The sequence below is a fragment of the Haliotis cracherodii genome, unplaced genomic scaffold (genome assembly GCF_022045235.1).
Source record: "Haliotis cracherodii isolate W230 unplaced genomic scaffold, xgHalCrac1.p SCAF_2, whole genome shotgun sequence".
NCBI lineage: Eukaryota > Metazoa > Mollusca > Gastropoda > Lepetellida > Haliotidae > Haliotis > Haliotis cracherodii.
In genome coordinates this window covers 3,142,692-3,162,228 of record NW_027266275.1, presented here as the reverse complement: position 1 = coordinate 3,162,228, position 19,537 = coordinate 3,142,692, and the positions used below count along the sequence as shown (strand labels likewise).

General features: G+C 41.1%; 1 protein-coding gene across 2 annotated transcripts in view; it reads right to left on the bottom strand.

Moving 5' to 3' along the window:
• The window catches only part of LOC139469465 (uncharacterized), a 51,766-nt gene that overhangs the window by 8,735 nt on the left and 23,494 nt on the right, over nt 1–19,537 (bottom strand). Inside the window, exon 1 of one of the 2 annotated variants that reach the window (XR_011653732.1) lies at nt 2,664–2,758. The exons of the other annotated variant lie outside the window; for it this stretch is intronic. The gene's annotated coding sequence lies outside the window, so the exon portion shown is untranslated. Of the gene's footprint in view, nt 1–2,663; nt 2,759–19,537 lie in introns of those variants that run through there. 2 annotated transcript variants of the gene reach the window in all.

Sequence of the window (19,537 nt, the reverse complement as noted above, 5' to 3'; positions counted from 1 at the left end):
CACAGGTTCCTCTCCACAGTCACAAACTAGATACTGACTTCCTTTTGCCAGTTCTTCAACTGTCACAGCAGCCACATCCATCTCACACACATCTCACAGGTTCCTCTCCACAGTCACAAACTAGAAACTGACTTCCTCCAGCCAGTTCCTCAACTGTCACAGCAGCCACATCCATCTCACACACATCTCACAGGTTCCTCTCCACAGTCACAAACTAGATACTGACTTCCTTCTGCCAGTTCTTCAACTGTCACAGCAGCCACATCCATCTCACACACATCTCGCAGGTTCCTCGCCACATTCATAAACTAGATACTGACTTCCTTCTGCCAGTTCTTCAACTGTCACAGCAGCCACATCCATCTCACACACATCTCGCAGGTTCCTCTCCACAGTCACAAACTAGACACTGACCTCCTTCTGCCAGTTCTTCAACTGTCACAGCAGCCACATCCATCTCACACACATCTCGCAGGTTCCTCTCCACAGTCACAAACTAGACACTGACTTCCTCCAGCTATTTCTTCAACTGTCACAGCAGCCACATCCATCTCACACACATCTCGCAGGTTCCTCTCCACAGTCACAAACTAGACACTGACTTCCTTCTGCCAGTTCTTCAACTGTCACAGCAGCCACATCCATCTCACACACATCTCACAGGTTCCTCTCCACAGTCACAAACTAGATACTGACTTCCTCCAGCCAGTTCAACTGTCACAGCAGCCACATCCATCTCACACACATCTCACAGGTTCCTCTCCACAGTCACAAACTAGATACTGACTTCCTTCTGATTGTTCTTCAACTGTCACAGCAGCCACATCCATCTCACACACATCTCGCAGGTTCCTCGCCACAGTCACAAACTAGATACTGACTTCCTTCTGCCAGTTCTTCAACTGTCACAGTAGCCACATCCATCTCACACACATCTCGCAGGTTCCTCGCCACAGTCACAAACTAGACACTGACTTCCTTCTGCCAGTTCTTCAACTTTCACAGCAGCCACATCCATCTCACACACATCTCGCAGGTTCCTCTCCACAGTCACAAACTAGATACTGACTTCCTTCTGCCAGTTCTTCAACTGTCACAGCAGCCACATCCATCTCACACACATCTCACAGGTTCCTCTCCACAGTCACAAACTAGACACTGACTTCCTTCTGCCAGTTCTTCAACTGTCACAGCAGCCACATCCATCTCACACACATCTCGCAGGTTCCTCTCCACAGTCACAAACTAGACACTGACTTCCTTCTGCCAGTTCTTCAACTGTCACAGCAGCCACATCCATCTCACACACATCTCGCAGGTTCCTCTCCACAGTCACAAACTAGACACTGACTTCCTCCAGCTATTTCTTCAACTGTCACAGCAGCCTCGTCCATCTCACACACATCTCACAGGTTCCTCTCCACAGTCACAAACTAGACACTGACTTCCTTCTGCCAGTTCTTCAACTGTCACAGCAGCCACATCCATCTCACACACATCTCGCAGGTTCCTCTCCACAGTCACAAACTAGACACTGACTTCCTTCTGCCAGTTCTTCAACTGTCACAGCAGCCTCGTCCATCTCACACACATCTCACAGGTTCCTCTCCACAGTCACAAACTAGACACTGACTTCCTCCAGCTTGTTCTTCAACTGTCACAGCAGCCTCGTCCATTTCACTTTCTGTACAGTCTTTAAGTGTATGTAACTTTCACACAAAATGTCATAACTACAATATTTCTAAAATATCAAATTTCCAACCATATTTCCTTCAATTTAATGGATTTACACAAATTGTTTTTTTTTTTCCCACTTACCACTGTATACAGTAAACTACGTTTATGATGAACACGGTTATAACAAACTGAGTGAGTGAGTGAGTTGGGTTTAACATCGCTTTTAACAGTATTACAGTTATATCGCGGCATGTCAGCTTAATGTGGGAGGAAAGCCCGAAGTGATGCAGGTCTCTGACGTTTACCACTTCGGTGAAACCCCTGAGCACGGGTATGGTGCTGACAAACCTAGAAACATAATTGGGGCGAACCAGGATTTGAACCCACAATCATAGGTTTCTTGCCCAAGGGACACAACTCTGCACAGCGAATTGCGGCGCCTTAGACGACTGGGCCACCCGTGCCCCCAATGACAAACTGAGGGATATATCGAACTTATTTTTCGGTCCTGGTTGTTTGCTCTTATGCTGTATACATGTATATTATGCTTATAAGAAACTAGTAACGGTTACAACAAACTAAAATTAGTAGTCCCTATGAGTTCGTTATAACTCTAGCTTACTGTATGTGTATTCAGTATTGGAATCATTATCATCATTTAACTAATTATATAAGGAATGAAAAGACAAAATAATTTAAAAAAAATGCTTGTTAGGTTAAAATAAACTTATTATTTTAATAAAAGTCTGTTTTCTCCTTCCACGAGTAAAGAGACGGCTAACAAGGGTCTCCGACACCCCTGCCATTGTAAGGTGTTCACGACACGTATCCTGGTGATTCAGAACAACAGCAAACAACTGACATATGTCGACAGACATTTATACAGGTACGACAAATTCACTGAACAAAAATACAAGCCTTGCTACACTGAGACAAAGATTTGTAAAACAAAGGCTACTGTGCTGTTGCTACCATCCAGTACTTACTGAGAAGTGGAGAGAAGGTTCCAAGAAAGACGCCTGACTAGCGTTATGACTATTGAGTAATGTTACAGCCCAAGACACAGCCCAATCAACCAGGAAGTAAGACTCCGGTTACTCCACACCGATAACACTACAGTGTCTGTTTCAATGGATCACTCAGAGCCTTCATTGAATCATGTCCCTTTAACACACATTATGTGTGCCCACATCAATTCCAAAGCCATAAACTATCACCCATTGCAGCTCATTGATATTCATAGTTTCTTAGCCTGACACTGTGTCTATTATATGTATGTATGTATGTATGTATGTATGTATGTATGTATGTATGTATGTATGTATGTATGTATTTATGTATGTATGCATATGCATGTGTCTGTCAGTGACACACAGTAAAGGTTTGTAGCTCTCGACAAAGGCTTAAGGAATGTTCAACCAAAAAATAGATTTAAGAAGCTTGTGACAAAATGAACAAACCGAACAGGCTCTTCATACAGAGTTGATACAGGTGCAAGGTTACAAGAGACATTAATTACTAATTTCATCCAGTAACCTTTCCCTCAGATCTGTGACTTTCCAAACTGCAGGTTTCAAATCCCTCATTTATATCCTCCAGACACGACATCTGTTGGTAACTTTGAAAGGACCATGTTTCCCCACATCATAACTAAATTACCCAAACCTCATTATGTTCAGCCTCCTTTGTCATATACTAAATTGCGTATTGCAAAGTAGCTAGTGAACTCAAATTTACATGATAGATATATTTTTGCCACAATATTATATCCCCGAAGTTAAACGCGCAAAACCACCAATATGAAATAACAGATAATTACAATGACAACCATCTTAATCCTAGTCAGCTTAAACTGCTGATTGTCCCTTCTCTTCCTCTTGTTCTGTGTTTGTTGTTTAACGCCGCACTCAGAAATATTCCACCTACATGATGGCGGTCTCGAAATAATCGAGTCTGGACCAGACAATCCAGTGATTGACATCATGAGCATCAATCCATGCAATTGAGATACAATGACATGCATCAACCATTAGTCAGCCAGCCTGACCACCCGATCCTGTAAGTCGCCTTTTACAGGAAGCATGGGTTGCTGAAAACCTTTTCTACCCCGGATCTTCACGGGTAGTCCCTTTCTCAAGACAGCTTTGACAATATCCTTCTTGGGTTTAAAAATGCCACCTCTAAGCAGTAACGTCTGTTTTGTTATTGAGTGTATGGAGTTTTGTTCCTAATGAATAAAACGTATGATATATCAAGTCTACAAGGCAAGTTTTTCCTAAGCATGAGAATGAGAGGGGTTAGGAAGGGAGGCTCAACGTAATGGGAAGAAGATCCGACGTTTTTTTCTAGCTGTTTCACCAACCACGACCTTAAACCAGACTGGAGGATGAAGTTCCATACACTGCACTTATTGCTGCCATCTTGCATCAGCGTACATGTGTGACCGGGCTGACTTAAGCTCCAGTGGATCAGCTGACTGAGATCATTTAGACCCTGTGTGTCGGACGCATCATAAAACATACATGTACACATGACAGGGAACATGATCATGTACTTGTATGTGTACTCAACCAGCTAGGCTTACAACATACGAAATACATGGCCGCAAAGTCCATTAAATATTTTATGGTCTCTGATAGCAGATGGTAAATATAATAAGTTGTAGAAAATTTATTTACTGGTTTATCGTAACCAACCAATCTTCAAAATTCCTCAGTGTTCTGATGTTAGGTCATGTTTTACCTTATCATGTCAGTCTGTGAATTTAGCCACTTGTCAGAAGCCAGAGCATGGTAACAATCATCTGATAATAGTCCACACTTGTAACACTCATTAAAGTTCTACTGACAATTATGCAAAGAGCCAAGTGTCAAGTCCTTCATTTGAAGTACAATAAAAGATATTGCCCTAAAATATCATATAACAATTATGATCTTACCAGCAAAATAACCCATGAAACGTATTTGAAGATACTACCTCTGTTTGCACAAATTCTTTGTATCTCTTCAATTCTCTTTGTAAAACTCTGGCCAGACATTACACAGAGTGTCTGATTCATTCTGTAAAAGGGGCTGAGAATTACAACAAAACTCAGTATTTTGAAATATTACCCCATTAATATAATTTTCAAGTGATGTAAAGGTTGACAGTATTCGGTAACCAGTGTTCAGCAACCAGTGTTCAGCAACCAGTGTTCAGTAACCAGTGTTCAGTAACCACCGTTCAGTAATAAGTGTTCAGTAACCAGTGTTCGGTAATCAGTGTTCAGTAATGAGTGTTCAGTAACCAGTGTTCAGTAATGAGTGTTCAGCAACCAGTGTTCAGTAATGAGTGTTCAGTAACCAGTGTTCAGTAATGAGTGTTCAGTAATCAGTGTTCAGTAACCAGTGTTCAGTAATCAGTGTTCAGTAACCAGTGTTCAGTAATCAGTGTTCAGTATTCAGTGTTCAGTAATCAGTGTTCAGTAATCAGTGTTCAGTAATCAGTGTTCAGTATTCAGTAACCAGTGTTCTGCAACCAGTGTTCAGTATTCAGCAACCAGTGTTCAGTAATCAGTGTTCAGTAACCAGTGTTCAGTAATGAGTGTTCAGTAACTAGTGTTCAGTAATGAGTGTTCAGTAGCCAGTGTTCAGCAACCAGTGTTCAGCAACCAGTGTTCAGTAACCAGTGTTCAGCAACCAGTGTTCAGTAATCTGTGTTCAGTAATCAGTAACCAGTGTTCAGTATTCAGTAACCAGTGTTCAGCAACCAGTGTTCAGTATTCAGCAACCAGTGTTCAGCAACCAGTGTTCAGTAACCAGTGTTCAGTAACCAGTGTTCAGCAACCAGTGTTCAGTAACCAGTGTTCAGGAACCAGTGTTCAGTATTCAGTAACCAGTGTTCAGTAACCAGTGTTCAGGAACCAGTGTTCAGTAACCAGTGTTCAGTAACCAGTGTTCAGTAACCAGTGTTCAGTGTTCAATAACCAGTGTTCAGTAACCAGTGTTCAGTAATCAGTGTTCAGCAACCAGTGTTCAGTATTCAGCAACCAGTGTTCAGTAAGATGTGTTCAGTAACCACCGTTCAGTAATAAGTGTTCAGTAACCAGTGTTCAGTAATGAGTGTTCAGCAACCAGTGTTCAGTAATCAGTGTTCAGTAACCAGTGTTCAGTAATCAGTGTTCAGTAATCAGTGTTCAGTAATCAGTGTTCAGTATTCAGTAACCAGTGTTCTGCAACCAGTGTTCAGTATTCAGCAACCAGTGTTCAGTAACCAGTGTTCAGTAATCAGTGTTCAGTAATGAGTGTTCAGTAATGAGTGTTCAGTACCTAGTGTTCAGTAATGAGTGTTCAGTAACCAGTGTTCAGTAATCAGTGTTCAGCAACCAGTGTTCAGTAACCAGTGTTCAGTAACCAGTGTTCAGTAATCTGTGTTCAGTAATCAGTAACCAGTGTTCAGTATTCAGTAACCAGTGTTCAGCAGCCAGTATTCAGTATTCAGTAACCAGTGTTCAGTAACCAGTGTTCAGTAACCAGTGTTCAGTATTCAGCAACCAGTGTTCAGTAACCAGTGTTCAGTAACCAGTGTTCAGCAACCAGTGTTCAGTAATCAGTGTTCAGTATTCAGCACCCAGTGTTCAGCAATCAGTGTTCAGTAACCAGTGTTCAGTAACCAGTGTTCAGCAACCAGTGTTCAGTAATCAGTGTTCAGTATTCAGCAACCAGTGTTCAGTAACCAGTGTTCAGTAACCAGTGTTCTGCAACCAGTATTCAGTAACCAGTGTTCAGGAACCAGTGTTCAGTATTCAGGAACCAGTGTTCAGCAACCATTGTTCAGTAACCAGTGTTCAGCAACCAGTGTTCAGTAATCAGAGTTCAGTAATCAGTGTTCAGTAACCAGTGTTCAGCAACCAGTGTTCAGCAACCAGTGTTCAGTAATCAGAGTTCAGTAACCAGTGTTCAGCAACCAGTGTTCAGTAATCAGTGTTCAGTATTCAGTAACCAGTGTTCAGCAACCAGTGTTCAGTATTCAGCAACCAGTGTTCAGCAACCAGTGTTCAGTAACCAGTGTTCAGCAACCAGTGTTCAGTAACCAGTGTTCAGGAACCAGTGTTCAGTATTCAGTAACCAGTGTTCAGGAACCAGTGTTCAGTAACCAGTGTTCAGTAACCAGTGTTCAGTGTTCAATAACCAGTGTTCAGTAACCAGTGTTCAGTAATCAGTGTTCAGCAACCAGTGTTCAGTATTCAGCAACCAGTGTTCAGTAAGATGTGTTCAGTAACCACCGTTCAGTAATAAGTGTTCAGTAACCAGTGTTCAGTAATGAGTGTTCAGCAACCAGTGTTCAGTAATCAGTGTTCAGTAACCAGTGTTCAGTAATCAGTGTTCAGTAACCAGTGTTCAGTAATCAGTGTTCAGTAATCAGTGTTCAGTATTCAGTAACCAGTGTTCTGCAACCAGTGTTCAGTATTCAGCAACCAGTGTTCAGTAACCAGTGTTCAGTAATCAGTGTTCAGTAATGAGTGTTCAGTAATGAGTGTTCAGTACCTAGTGTTCAGTAATGAGTGTTCAGTAACCAGTGTTCAGTAATCAGTGTTCAGCAACCAGTGTTCAGCAACCAGTGTTCAGTAACCAGTGTTCAGTAATCTGTGTTCAGTAATCTGTGTTCAGTAATCAGTGTTCAGTATTCAGTAACCAGTGTTCAGCAGCCAGTATTCAGTATTCAGTAACCAGTGTTCGGTAACCAGTGTTCAGTAACCAGTGTTCAGTATTCAGCAACCAGTGTTCAGTAACCAGTGTTCAGTAACCAGTGTTCAGCAACCAGTGTTCAGTAATCAGTGTTCAGTATTCAGCAACCAGTGTTCAGTAACCAGTGTTCAGTAACCAGTGTTCTGCAACCAGTATTCAGTAACCAGTGTTCAGGAACCAGTGTTCAGTATTCAGGAACCAGTGTTCAGCAACCATTGTTCAGTAACCAGTGTTCAGCAACCAGTGTTCAGTAATCAGAGTTCAGTAATCAGTGTTCAGTAACCAGTGTTCAGCAACCAGTGTTCAGCAACCAGTGTTCAGTAATCAGAGTTCAGTAACCAGTGTTCAGCAACCAGTGTTCAGTAATCAGTGTTCAGTATTCAGTAACCAGTGTTCAGCAACCAGTGTTCAGTATTCAGCAACCAGTGTTCAGTAACCAGTGTTCAGTAACCACTGTTCAGTAATCAGTGTTCAGTAACCAGTGTTCAGTAACCAGTGTTCAGTAATGAGTGTTCAGCAACCAGTGTTCAGTAACCAGTGTTCAGTAACCAGTTTTCAGTAATGAGTGTTCAGCAACCAGTGTTCAGTATTCAGCAACCAGTGGTCAGTATTCAGTAACCAGTGGTCAGTAACCAGTGTTCAGTATTCAGCAACCAGTGGTCAGTAACCAGTGTTCAGTAACCAGTGTTTAGTAATCAGTGTTCAGTATTCAGTAAGCAGTGTTCAGTAACCAGTGTTCAGTAACCAGTGTTCAGCAACCAGTGTTCAGTAATCAGTGTTCAGTATTCAGTAACCAGTGTTCAGCAACCAGTGTTCAGTAACCAGTGTTCAGTAATCAGTGTTCAGTATTCCGTAACCAGTGTTCAGTAACCAGTATTCAGCAACCAGTGTTCAGCAACCAGTGTTCAGTAACCAGTGTTCAGTATTCAGCAACCAGTGTTCAGTATTCAGCAACCAGTGTTCAGTAACCAGTGTTCAGTAATCAGTGTTCAGTATTCAGCAACCAGTGTTCTGCAACCAGTGTTCAGTAACCAGTGTTCAGCAACCAGTGTTCAGTAACCAGTGTTCAGCAATCAGTGTTCAGTAACCAGTGTTCAGTATTCAGTGTTCAGTAACCAGTGTTCAGTAATCAGTGTTCAGTAATCAGTGTTCAGTAACCAGTGTTCAGTAATCAGTGTTCAGTAACCAGTGTTCAGTAACCAGTGTTTAGTAACCAGTGTTCAGTAACCAGTGTTCAGTAACCAGTATTCAGCAACCAGTGTTCACTATTCAGCAATCAGTGTTCAGTAACCAGTGTTCAGTAACCAGTGTTCAGTATTCAGTAACCAGTGTTCTGCAACCAGTGTTCAGTATTCAGCAACCAGTGGTCAGTATTCAGTAACCAGTGTTCAGTATTCAGCAACCAGTGGTCAGTAACCAGTGTTCAGTAACCAGTGTTTAGTAATCAGTGTTCAGTATTCAGTAACCAGTGTTCAGCAACCAGTGTTCAGTATTCAGCAACCAGTGTTCAGTAACCAGTGTTCATTAACAGTGTTCAGCAACCAGTGTTCAGTAACCAGTGTTCAGTATTCAGTAACCAGTGTTCAGTAACCAGTGTTCATTAATCAGTGTTCAGTAACCAGTGTTCAGTAACCAGTGTTCAGTAAACAGTGGTCAGTAATCAGTGTTCAGTAATCAGTGTTCAGCAACTAGTGTTCAGTAACCAGTGTTCAGTAACCAGTGTTCAGCAACCAGTGTTCAGTATTCAGCAACCAGTGTTCAGTAACCAGTGTTCAGTAATCAGTGTTCAGTATTCAGTAACCAGTGTTCTGCAACCAGTGTTCAGTATTCAGCAACCAGTGGTCAGTATTCAGTAACCAGTGTTCAGTATTCAGCAACCAGTGGTCAGTAACCAGTGTTCAGTAACCAGTGTTTAGTAATCAGTGTTCAGTATTCAGTAAGCAGTGTTCAGTAACCAGTGTTCAGCAACCAGTGTTCAGTAATCAGTGTTCAGTATTCAGTAACCAGTGTTCAGCAACCAGTGTTCAGCAACCAGTGTTCAGTAACCACTGTTCAGTAATCAGTGTTCAGTATTCCGTAACCAGTGTTCAGTAACCAGTATTCAGCAACCAGTGTTCAGCAACCAGTGTTCAGTAATCAGTGTTCAGTATTCAGCAACCAGTGTTCAGTAATCAGTGTTCAGTAACCAGTGTTCAGTATTCAGTAACCAGTATTCAGCAACCAGTGTTCAGCAACCAGTGTTCAGTAATCAGTGTTCAGTATTCAGCAACCAGTGTTCAGTATTCAGCAACCAGTGTTCAGTAACCAGTGTTCAGTAACCAGTGTTCAGTAATCAGTGTTCAGTATTCAGCAACCAGTGTTCTGCAACCAGTGTTCAGCAACCAGTGTTCAGCAACCAGTGTTCAGTAACCAGTGTTCAGTAATCAGTGTTCAGTAACCAGTGTTCAGTAACCAGTGTTCAGCAACCAGTGTTCAGTAATCAGTGTTCAGTAACCAGTGTTCAGTAACCAGTGTTCAGTAAACAGTGGTCAGTAATCAGTGTTCAGTAACCAGTGTTCTGCAACCAGTGTTTAGTAACCAGTGTTCAGTAACCAGTGTTCAGCAACCAGTGTTCAGTATTCAGCAGTGTTCAGTAACCAGTGTTCAGTAACCAGTGTTCAGTAATCAGTGTTCAGTATTCAGTAACCAGTGTTCTGCAACCAGTGTTCAGTATTCAGCAACCAGTGATCAGTATTCAGTAACCAGTGTTCAGTATTCAGCAACCAGTGGTCAGTAACCAGTGTTCAGTAACCAGTGTTTAGTAATCAGTGTTCAGTATTCAGTAACCAGTGTTCAGCAACCAGTGTTCAGTATTCAGCAACCAGTGGTCAGTAACCAGTGTTCAGTAACCAGTGTTCATTAACAGTGTTCAGCAACCAGTGTTCAGCAACCAGTGTTCAGTAACCAGTGTTCAGCAACCAGTGTTCAGTATTCAGCAACCAGTGGTCAGTAACAAGTGTTCAGTAACCAGTGTTCAGAAACCAGTATTCAGTAATGATGGGTCCCTGCTCCATGCCCCCCCCCCCCCCCCCCCCCCCAACACACACACACACACACAGACACACACTACACACTACACACACACACCTTCATCCTATTTTAAGATAGCCTAACTCAACAAAACCTTTAGCCTGGACATCTTCTCAGTCACAAGTCGTCATCCATACATTATCGTGACTGTCGAAGTCTCTGTGCCCGTCATGAATCATGCAGTATATATATATAGGAACTGGTGTCAAAGCCTGTCACCAGCCGTGACTGTATACAAGGGATTTTTATAGCCTATACAACGTGACTGTATACATGGGGTTGTCATAGCCTAAACAACGCAGTTATGGAGATTGGGACATATCCTGTTTATCTCCAGTTCAAATCTCCATGTGGATTTACAATGACAAGTAAATCTACAGTGACTCAACACCCCCAGAACTCAGGAAGAGTTGTGGCTGGCCGCTCTATCTGACATTGCACTCAGTGACCTCACTAGGAGAACATGTCAGGTCATGTGATCTCACGACCCTTGACCTATATGTAGCTTGGTGATTGGAGACAACTTGGAGATAAGCTGGTCTTGTGTTTGCCTGTTTGTTTATCAGTACAGTGAGACAAAGTGGTACCATATCAAGTGAGGTCACATCTGGTACACAAGATTGTTACACTTAACCACATTAATATATTTTTTATATTGACATTTTCTTGAAAATTGCAATGTGTGCCACATGTTGCCAGCTGTCAAGAAAGTACTGGTTGTCCTTGGATACCATTTCCTTAATCTCACTCAGACCAAAGGTAAATACTTAACAAAGAATATAATATATAGCCTACATAACTCACCTTATTTTTCATATTTTCATTTATTTGACATATACCTTTCTTCATCATCATCATCATCATCATCATCATCGTCATCATCAGCCCATTTCTGGTGTCCCCCGCTGTGATATTGCTGGAATACTGCTAAAAGCGGCGTAAAACCATACTCACTCACTTACTATCTGAGTGCAATAATCTTGAAATGATGTTTTACCCCATTTCATCTCACTCCTTATTCAATGTCACTGTGTAGCCTTGCCCCTCCGGTGTCAGAGATGTCTGGAGCCGGGGAGCTCCTCTCTAACCAATGAGTGACAATACTATGCCCAGTTCTGTGCTCACACTAGGGCAAGTAGACATGTATTACGAGTAGTTCTGCCCAGGACAAAATTTGAGGATTAAATACATAAAATTAAGTGAAAATGTTCCGAACCTGTAGCGAAATGTTCCAGTTGACAGGAACAATGTTTGGGTGTGTTTATGAGCAATGTTCCTGTATACTGTTAAAGTGCAACATGAAAAACAGGGAAACTAAGACTTACAACCGCAATACAAATAAACATCATCTAAAAGAAACACAAAAGAATATGATGGCAAAGAAAAGCATGAAACAAATCCTGGTAGTTAGTTAATGATAAGGGCAAATGTGAAAACATTCAGTTATGACAGAAATGGATAGAATGCAGAGCCCAAAACACAACCGAAATCAGAAGTAGTGCTGCAGAAGAATTCCATGAAATGACGGTGTTTATGACAAGTAAATTACACTAAAAGGCACTCGCCAGTTAATACTAGGGCTGTGGGGTGAAGTATCCTAAAGACTGAGATATCTAACAGAAAATGATGAAAGGTGAAACAGAGCTACAGATAAGCAGCGCATTTGCGTAATATATCCCCCCAAAATATTCAAAACCTAATTATTTTCAATTAAAATGCGTACAGAAACACATGCATTAAATGAAAAACTCAAATGTATAAAAACAGCACGCATAAATACCCAATGAAGCTTTTCCAGCATGTGTACAAAGGAGCTAGTTTCCAAACCACAATTACGAGCTAATTTAGTCAAGCCTATATATTTAGAACAGTTATATACATCAAAAACATTATTTCATTTTTTTACATCTTGAAATGATCCCTAATTTTGGGAAAAACCCAATAGAGTGATGAATAGAGGAGTGTAAAAATATTGGTTACCCAAACAAAAATGTAACAACCCAATTAAAATAGAAACCCTCAATTGCTCAAAAAGTTATCTGCAGCTCTGGAGAAATTTATTTACCATGGTAACATAGATATATTAAAAAACATTCGTGTAAAGAATTTTTCTTTTTTTTAAAATGTTAACGGAAGTGTCAAATAGGAATTTTCACACACAGCGCAATTGTTGCATGCATTGCAAGTATTTGTTCCATGCGTAAAATTCATGTATCCTTTCTCCCTTCCACCCTTCCACCTCTACACCCACCCATGCCCCATTTATTGATATGGCTCCATAAAAAATCCCTCTTTCCTACACTTGACAGTTTCACAAGGTAGAACACATGTGTGTGAAATATATGACCGGAGCACATGTCAGTGTGATAGGAACCAAGACTTGACGCGATATCCACCTCCAAAGGAACAAATGTTGGTGGTCAAACTTCCGCCGGAACTTAAATATAAATGCATGGAACTAAATCTTGTTTACAGTGCACACCATCAGACAGCTGACATCAGCACAACACATGTACAGTTATAAGAGTGTACACGACTTTCATCTTTTGCCACAGATGAAGAAAGCCCCAGCCGGAACCCATATCTACTCCAACAATGACGTCATGGCAGCTTCTTCAACATCCCCTTACATTGTTGATTAGGGGTTATGCTGAAAAATAATCCATTTTAATGTCTTTTGATCAAATCTTTCTGTGAGGCTCAAAACCTATCAACCACACCTCACACATAATGTTCTCTTCTTACATAACGCGATGAAACACCTCCTATACACCGTCCTAATACTCATGCTGCACGGGAACCACGTGTCAATGTACACAGATACCTTTCCCTGTTTGTCCTTCAAAAAATAATATCAGATGCTTCCTGCTTCAGATTTGGATGAAAGTCAATTACATGTAATTGATTTATTGTGACCTTATAGACATTACAGCAAGTGTCATGTGTACAACTATTCAAATTCAGTTCAATAAAGTTTCTCCATTTTGTGTATATAATGTTTTGCTACAGTAGGTAGACACTATGGCTCTGTCATCCCCCACCACCCCGGACCCTGCACCCAACCAGCTTGTATAGACGTCCAACATCCAACAATGACAGCTGCAAATACACATGATTCATATTGCTGTTTCCATGAAGTGACAATTTATATCTGATTGTCAGCTTCCAACCTGGTATTTATATAAATTGACAATAAGCAGTTGATCCATAATATTTCATAACACCTGGCCTCATCCCTATTGTGATACGGATTCATAAACACATGCTCATGATATAGTCAGAATCACACAATCGACTGCTTTTAGCAGAGATTTCTTATGAATATGTAAGAAGTTTTGTCTCTTATATATTAGAAAACTGATAAATTACCTTCACAGTGGGTAATAGAATAAAAACATCATTATTTTGGTATCCATAGACTGGTTGGTTGGTTTGTTGTTTAACGCCGCACTCAGCAATATTCTAGCTATATGACGGCTGTCTGTAAATAATCGATTCTGGACCAGACAATCCAGTGATTGATATCATGAGCATCGATCCACGCAATTGGGATCAATGGCATGCATCAACCAAGTCAGCAAGCCTGACCACCTGATCCCGTTAGTTGCCTTTTACGACAAGCATAGTTGGGCAGACTAAGTACACAGTGGACAGACTAAGTACACAGTGGGCAGACTAAGTACACTGTGGACAGACTAAGCACACTGTGGACAGAGTAAGTACACAGTGGACAGACTAAGTACACTGTGGGCAGACTAAGTACACAGTGGACAGACTAAGTACACAGTGGACAGACTAAGTACACTGTGGACAGACTAAGCACACTGTGGACAGAGTAAGTACACAGTGGACAGAGTAAGTACACAGTGGACAGACTAAGTACACTGTGGGCAGAGTAAGTACACTGTGGACAGACTAAGTACACTGTGGGCAGAGTAAGTACACAGTGGACAGAGTAAGTACACAGTGGACAGACTAAGTACACTGTGGACAGACTAAGTACACTGTGGACAGACTAAGTACACAGTGGACAGACTAAGTACACTGTGGGCAGAGTAAGTACACTGTGGACAGACTAAGTACACAGTGGACAGAGTAAGTACACAGTGGACAGACTAAGTACACAGTGGACAGACTAAGTACACTGTGGACAGACTAAGTACACTGTGGACAGAGTAAGTACACAGTGGGCAGACTAAGTACACAGTGGACAGAGTAAGTACACTGTGGACAGACTAAGTACACTGTGGACAGACTAAGTACACTGTGGACAGACTAAGTACACAGTGGGCAGACTAAGTACACTGTGGGCAGAGTAAGTACACTGTGGACAGACTAAGTACACTGTGGACAGACTAAGTACACAGTGGACAGACTAAGTACACTGTGGACAGACTAAGTACACTGTGGACAGACTAAGTACACTGTGGTTACCTCAGGCAAACATGACAATAGTGGTTGTGCTCGTCATGATGTCATGCAAATTGGCCGAGATGTTATACCTGACAGCCCCAATGCTTACTGGCCGTGTTTGTAGGACATTTACTTCATACTTCATGATGAGGTGGAATGTACTACTCAATGCCTTTTGTTTGTTTTTATGACTAAAGGTTTTGGATTAAAGGAATGGTGTTTATTTATGACCCGTGTTATTTCCACTTCGTGACAGAGAAACATTTAATGTACACACTGATCTTTACATTAGTCTTAAAGGAGTTAAGTACTGAACACGCCCAGTTTTCTACCTCAATGAACAACATCAACCTTCATATCTGTGTATTGTGGACATGGATGCCACAAATCTCTGCAATTCAACATTTCTTTCTGTACCATACAAATTGTATCACATCCTAACCCAACACAAAAACTACTGCTAAAAAGCTCATTATTGTGACTATAAGCATGTTTGTTTGTTTGTTGTTTTATGCCGAACTCAGCAATATTCCAGCTGTATGACATTGGTCTGTCATTGGACAATCCAGTGGTTGATGGCATGAGCATGGATCCACGTAATTGGGATATGTTGACATGCATCAATCAGTTAGCCTGACCACCCGATTCCGTTAGTCGCCTCTTACCACAAGCATGGGTTGCTGAAGACCTATACTACCCCGGATCTTCATGGGTTCTGTAAGCATGAAGTTCTTATGGGTGTTGGTCCTTGGACCAAGCTACTCATTCTGAAGGGGACATCTGGATGTCGTCTGTAGTTGGGACGTGGTACTGGTGAAAGGTGAGAGGTCAGGATGGATGCATGTGTGTTAGCATTGTATAATCTTCATGTTTTTTATCACAACTACCTCCTTGTTTTACCCTGTATATTTGAAAGGTACAGGTTTACAAATGACATATATGGAACTAGCTTTCCCATATTTAAAAAGAAGTAAAAAAGAGTTTAAACCAACTTAAATATTTAACGGTTAAGTGTTATTCCACCTCGACTTGGAGACAAGATTATTCCATCTACTCTCACGAGAGACATGGTTGTACTTACTTCTCACAGCAGACAAACACACAAGTTCTATTAGCTAGCTAAATAGTTAAAGCTAGGAATCGTTTGTAATCAAGTCATGTTTGAACCAAATTTATTTCAACAAACTAATTGAAAAGTATGTACATAACATACTATTCAATACACAAGCAATTAAAGAAATACTACAACAAGATTCCACTCAAACCTTGGACTACATAAATCTGTTATTTATTATTTCAGTTAACCTGCTTCATGTTCCAACTAAATATCCATATTGAATGAGATGCATCAGCGAGCCAAGTGTAACATGGCACACTGTCAAATGGATCTGGATAAAACAGGGGAGTGAGTCACTCTGTTCCACAACATGTCCTGGACACAAGGAGGTGTTGTGTACAGTCAAAAGTCTATCGATCCTTCCCAAACAGCTGATAAGGTGTATTCCCCAATGTATATATACCATCTCCTATATATCACCTCTGTGTTGACTCTGTCAGTCCTCGCTGATATTAACAACCCCTGCCTTGAGTGCAGGCCACCTGGTGGCCACTGACATAAATAACACAGAAACTGTCATCAATTTCAGATTAATGTACATCATAGAAATCATGTAATGAAAACAGACAGTTTCTCAGATACCAAGAGCATGGGAATCACATTGTAGCGTTTAGACATATATATATTTATCTTTCAGCATTCCTTCACAGACATTATGAGAAGGGATTTATGTAAGTAAATAATATAAAGAAGCCTTTATACGCCCGGTGGATAGGCTGTTGTCAAATGTAAATCAATCACCAGCAACACTTAGCAAAGATGATATGATATAAGGAAGAGAATTATGGATGTCAGCTTCTTTAAGTGTTCCTCATAATAAAGAAATGCCCTCCATAACGTCTCTTCCTTATGTGCATCGCTTCTAAATGCCTTTCAAGGAATTGATGAAATATATGTCTAATTTTAAATCTTTTTTTTAGAAACAACTTGAAAAATATTGCCAACATACTGTATCTCACGTAGATGTTATCAACATGTTGCAATGTCATCAAAGACAGCCACTCACTATACGCTGCTGTTAGCACTGTTATTCTGTTGTGTAAAACACTAGGAAGTGTTTGCATGCGTGCCAGAACTCATAACATAGTACCATATAATGGGCGGATACAGAGGGTTGTTGCGGGGGTGCGCAACCCCCCTTTTTATTTCGAAAAAAATCTTTATTTCTGTATAAATTACCAACAAAGAAAATAAATAGATCTTAATTGTGCACCCCCCCTTTTCAAAAAAGCTGTATCCGCCCATGCATATACATAACGAGACAAACACTCTCATTCTAATGTCAAGTACTGTTTGGGTGAAAATACATTTAAGGATTGATTGTGAATTTTGTAGGTTCATTGAGGTGAAACCGAGAAAACGATGTGCAAACTGTATGAATTAGGGTTTGTTGACATTTCTGTCCGACCACATCCGAGTCCGATGATGGTGTCAGTCGTACTTCTTAAGTTTAAGGTACTTAGGACCTAAGGAAAGTATCTGGTGAACAATGCCAGTTTGTTCTTCTGTCCTTGTGAGCTCAATTGTTTTCCGATTATACATTCCATTGTGCTACATGCACTATCCATCAAGTAGCGCTAAATGCCCTCTATGAGCATGTGACCTACATAGCTAGTGACACTGAACACCATCCAAGTGGCACTTACACCAGGTCATTAAGTCGCAGGCTAATGATGGCAGTGTTTAATCATTACGGCAAATAATTGAAAGATAAAGTTTAAATATAAGTGAAGTCGGAATGATTCAGTTTGAACACAGATGCGGTGATGATGACTACCAGGCTCCTAGTAAATGACCCTGGTTGCACACTGACTCTCTCACTGGGAGACATCTTCATGAGGCAAGGGAGTTAACTGACTACGAAAGTCCAGTTTCTACACTTGCCGAACTAGTCTGGAATTGTGGAGTTATATTTTGGTTGGACCTATGAGTCTATGCATAGTCTAATCAAAATCGTATAACAAAATCACCATTCGGTTTGGAAACGGCTGTGCAGATTTCGGTCAACTGCTGGTTTTGCAAAGCATGTGAACAATCAACTCGGCATCAACAGATATTTTCCATACCTTTTCATGTTCTTAATCAAGGTGCTCACGTGATTTGAACCACTTCGTGAAGTAAGACCCATTTTATTACAACACAGATCTTGATTATCAAACAGATTGTCTTGACTGGGCGCCGTGATTGTCTGATTGGTCAGAAGGAGGGGTATCGAAGGGACATAACTGGTAATAGCCACTGGTGGTGCTACGATCGAACCAAGAAATTCCAGCCTAGTTCAGCAAGAGTGGAAACTGGACTTTTACAGTCAGTTACCTCGGGAAGATACTGGGGTGAGGGTGTACCTGGTATACAGAGGACAAACACTGATCACAAGACCCGGTGTATGGAGGCAACACAGTGATTAAAACACGCTCAATCAGTATTGAATGACACAAACTAGGAAACATCAATGGAAAGTTTCAACTTCGGTGCCATGTAACGATTTGTATGACACCCCATGCCATTCAACACCTATACCGGTATGTCTCAGGTGACAAATTGAAAATATTATCTGACGTTTGCATAGTGTTTGATAATACATTGCACCAAACTAAACCGTTTCTCTGACACACCAAATACAAATGTTATTTGTCTGCTCTTGTCACATATCAATGCAATTATGTCAGTCAACGAGCTGAACATGTTTTTTGACAAACAAATACAAATATCCTCTGTATATATAATTGTATATTATCTTTCCTGAATCAGGGGCGGTGGGGTAGCCTGGTGGTTAAAGCGTTCGCTCGTCACGCCGAAGACCTGGGTTCGATTCCCGACATGGGTACAATGTGTGAAGCCCATTTCTGGTGTCCCCCACCGTGATATTGCTGGAATATTGCTAAAAGCGGCGTAAAACCATACTCACTCACTCACTCACTTTCCTGAATCAAGTAAGATCTCAACAGAAACACTGATATTTTCCATATCAATGAAGTAAAATGAAGCATTATCCTCAGCTGAGACTAACAAAACTAGTCGTGCTCTGGAGAGTACCATGGAGAAGACAATACCATCTGCCTGTCTGTGTTTACAGGGGATATTGATTGTCATTGACATCATGCATGCTTCAACGAACACACAAACCAGATATAGTCCATTAATCATTGCAAAACACCAACTCCTCCCTTGAAAACATCAAATCAATCGTACACAGCTTTAAATCAAGTTACCTCCTTGTCAGCTCTCCGATTCCGATGATTCCTGATAGTCTGTTATTATTCTAATAGGCATAGTGTTCTGATCATATTGATTCCTGGCAGATAGTCTGTCAGTGTTTAATTCCCCCAATTATCTCAAGCTCTCAGTGATGCCACGCTCACTCGGTTTTCCAACTCTCTGTTCATCATGCATGGTGCCACAGTCTGGAGGACTCTCAATGTTGCAACATCCCAATTCACCATTTCCTAGATTCTGTGAATATATTCACGAGTTTCAGGACATCATGGCACTCAAAGATGAAAGCATTGGTATTTGAAATGTAGAATCTCTTCCC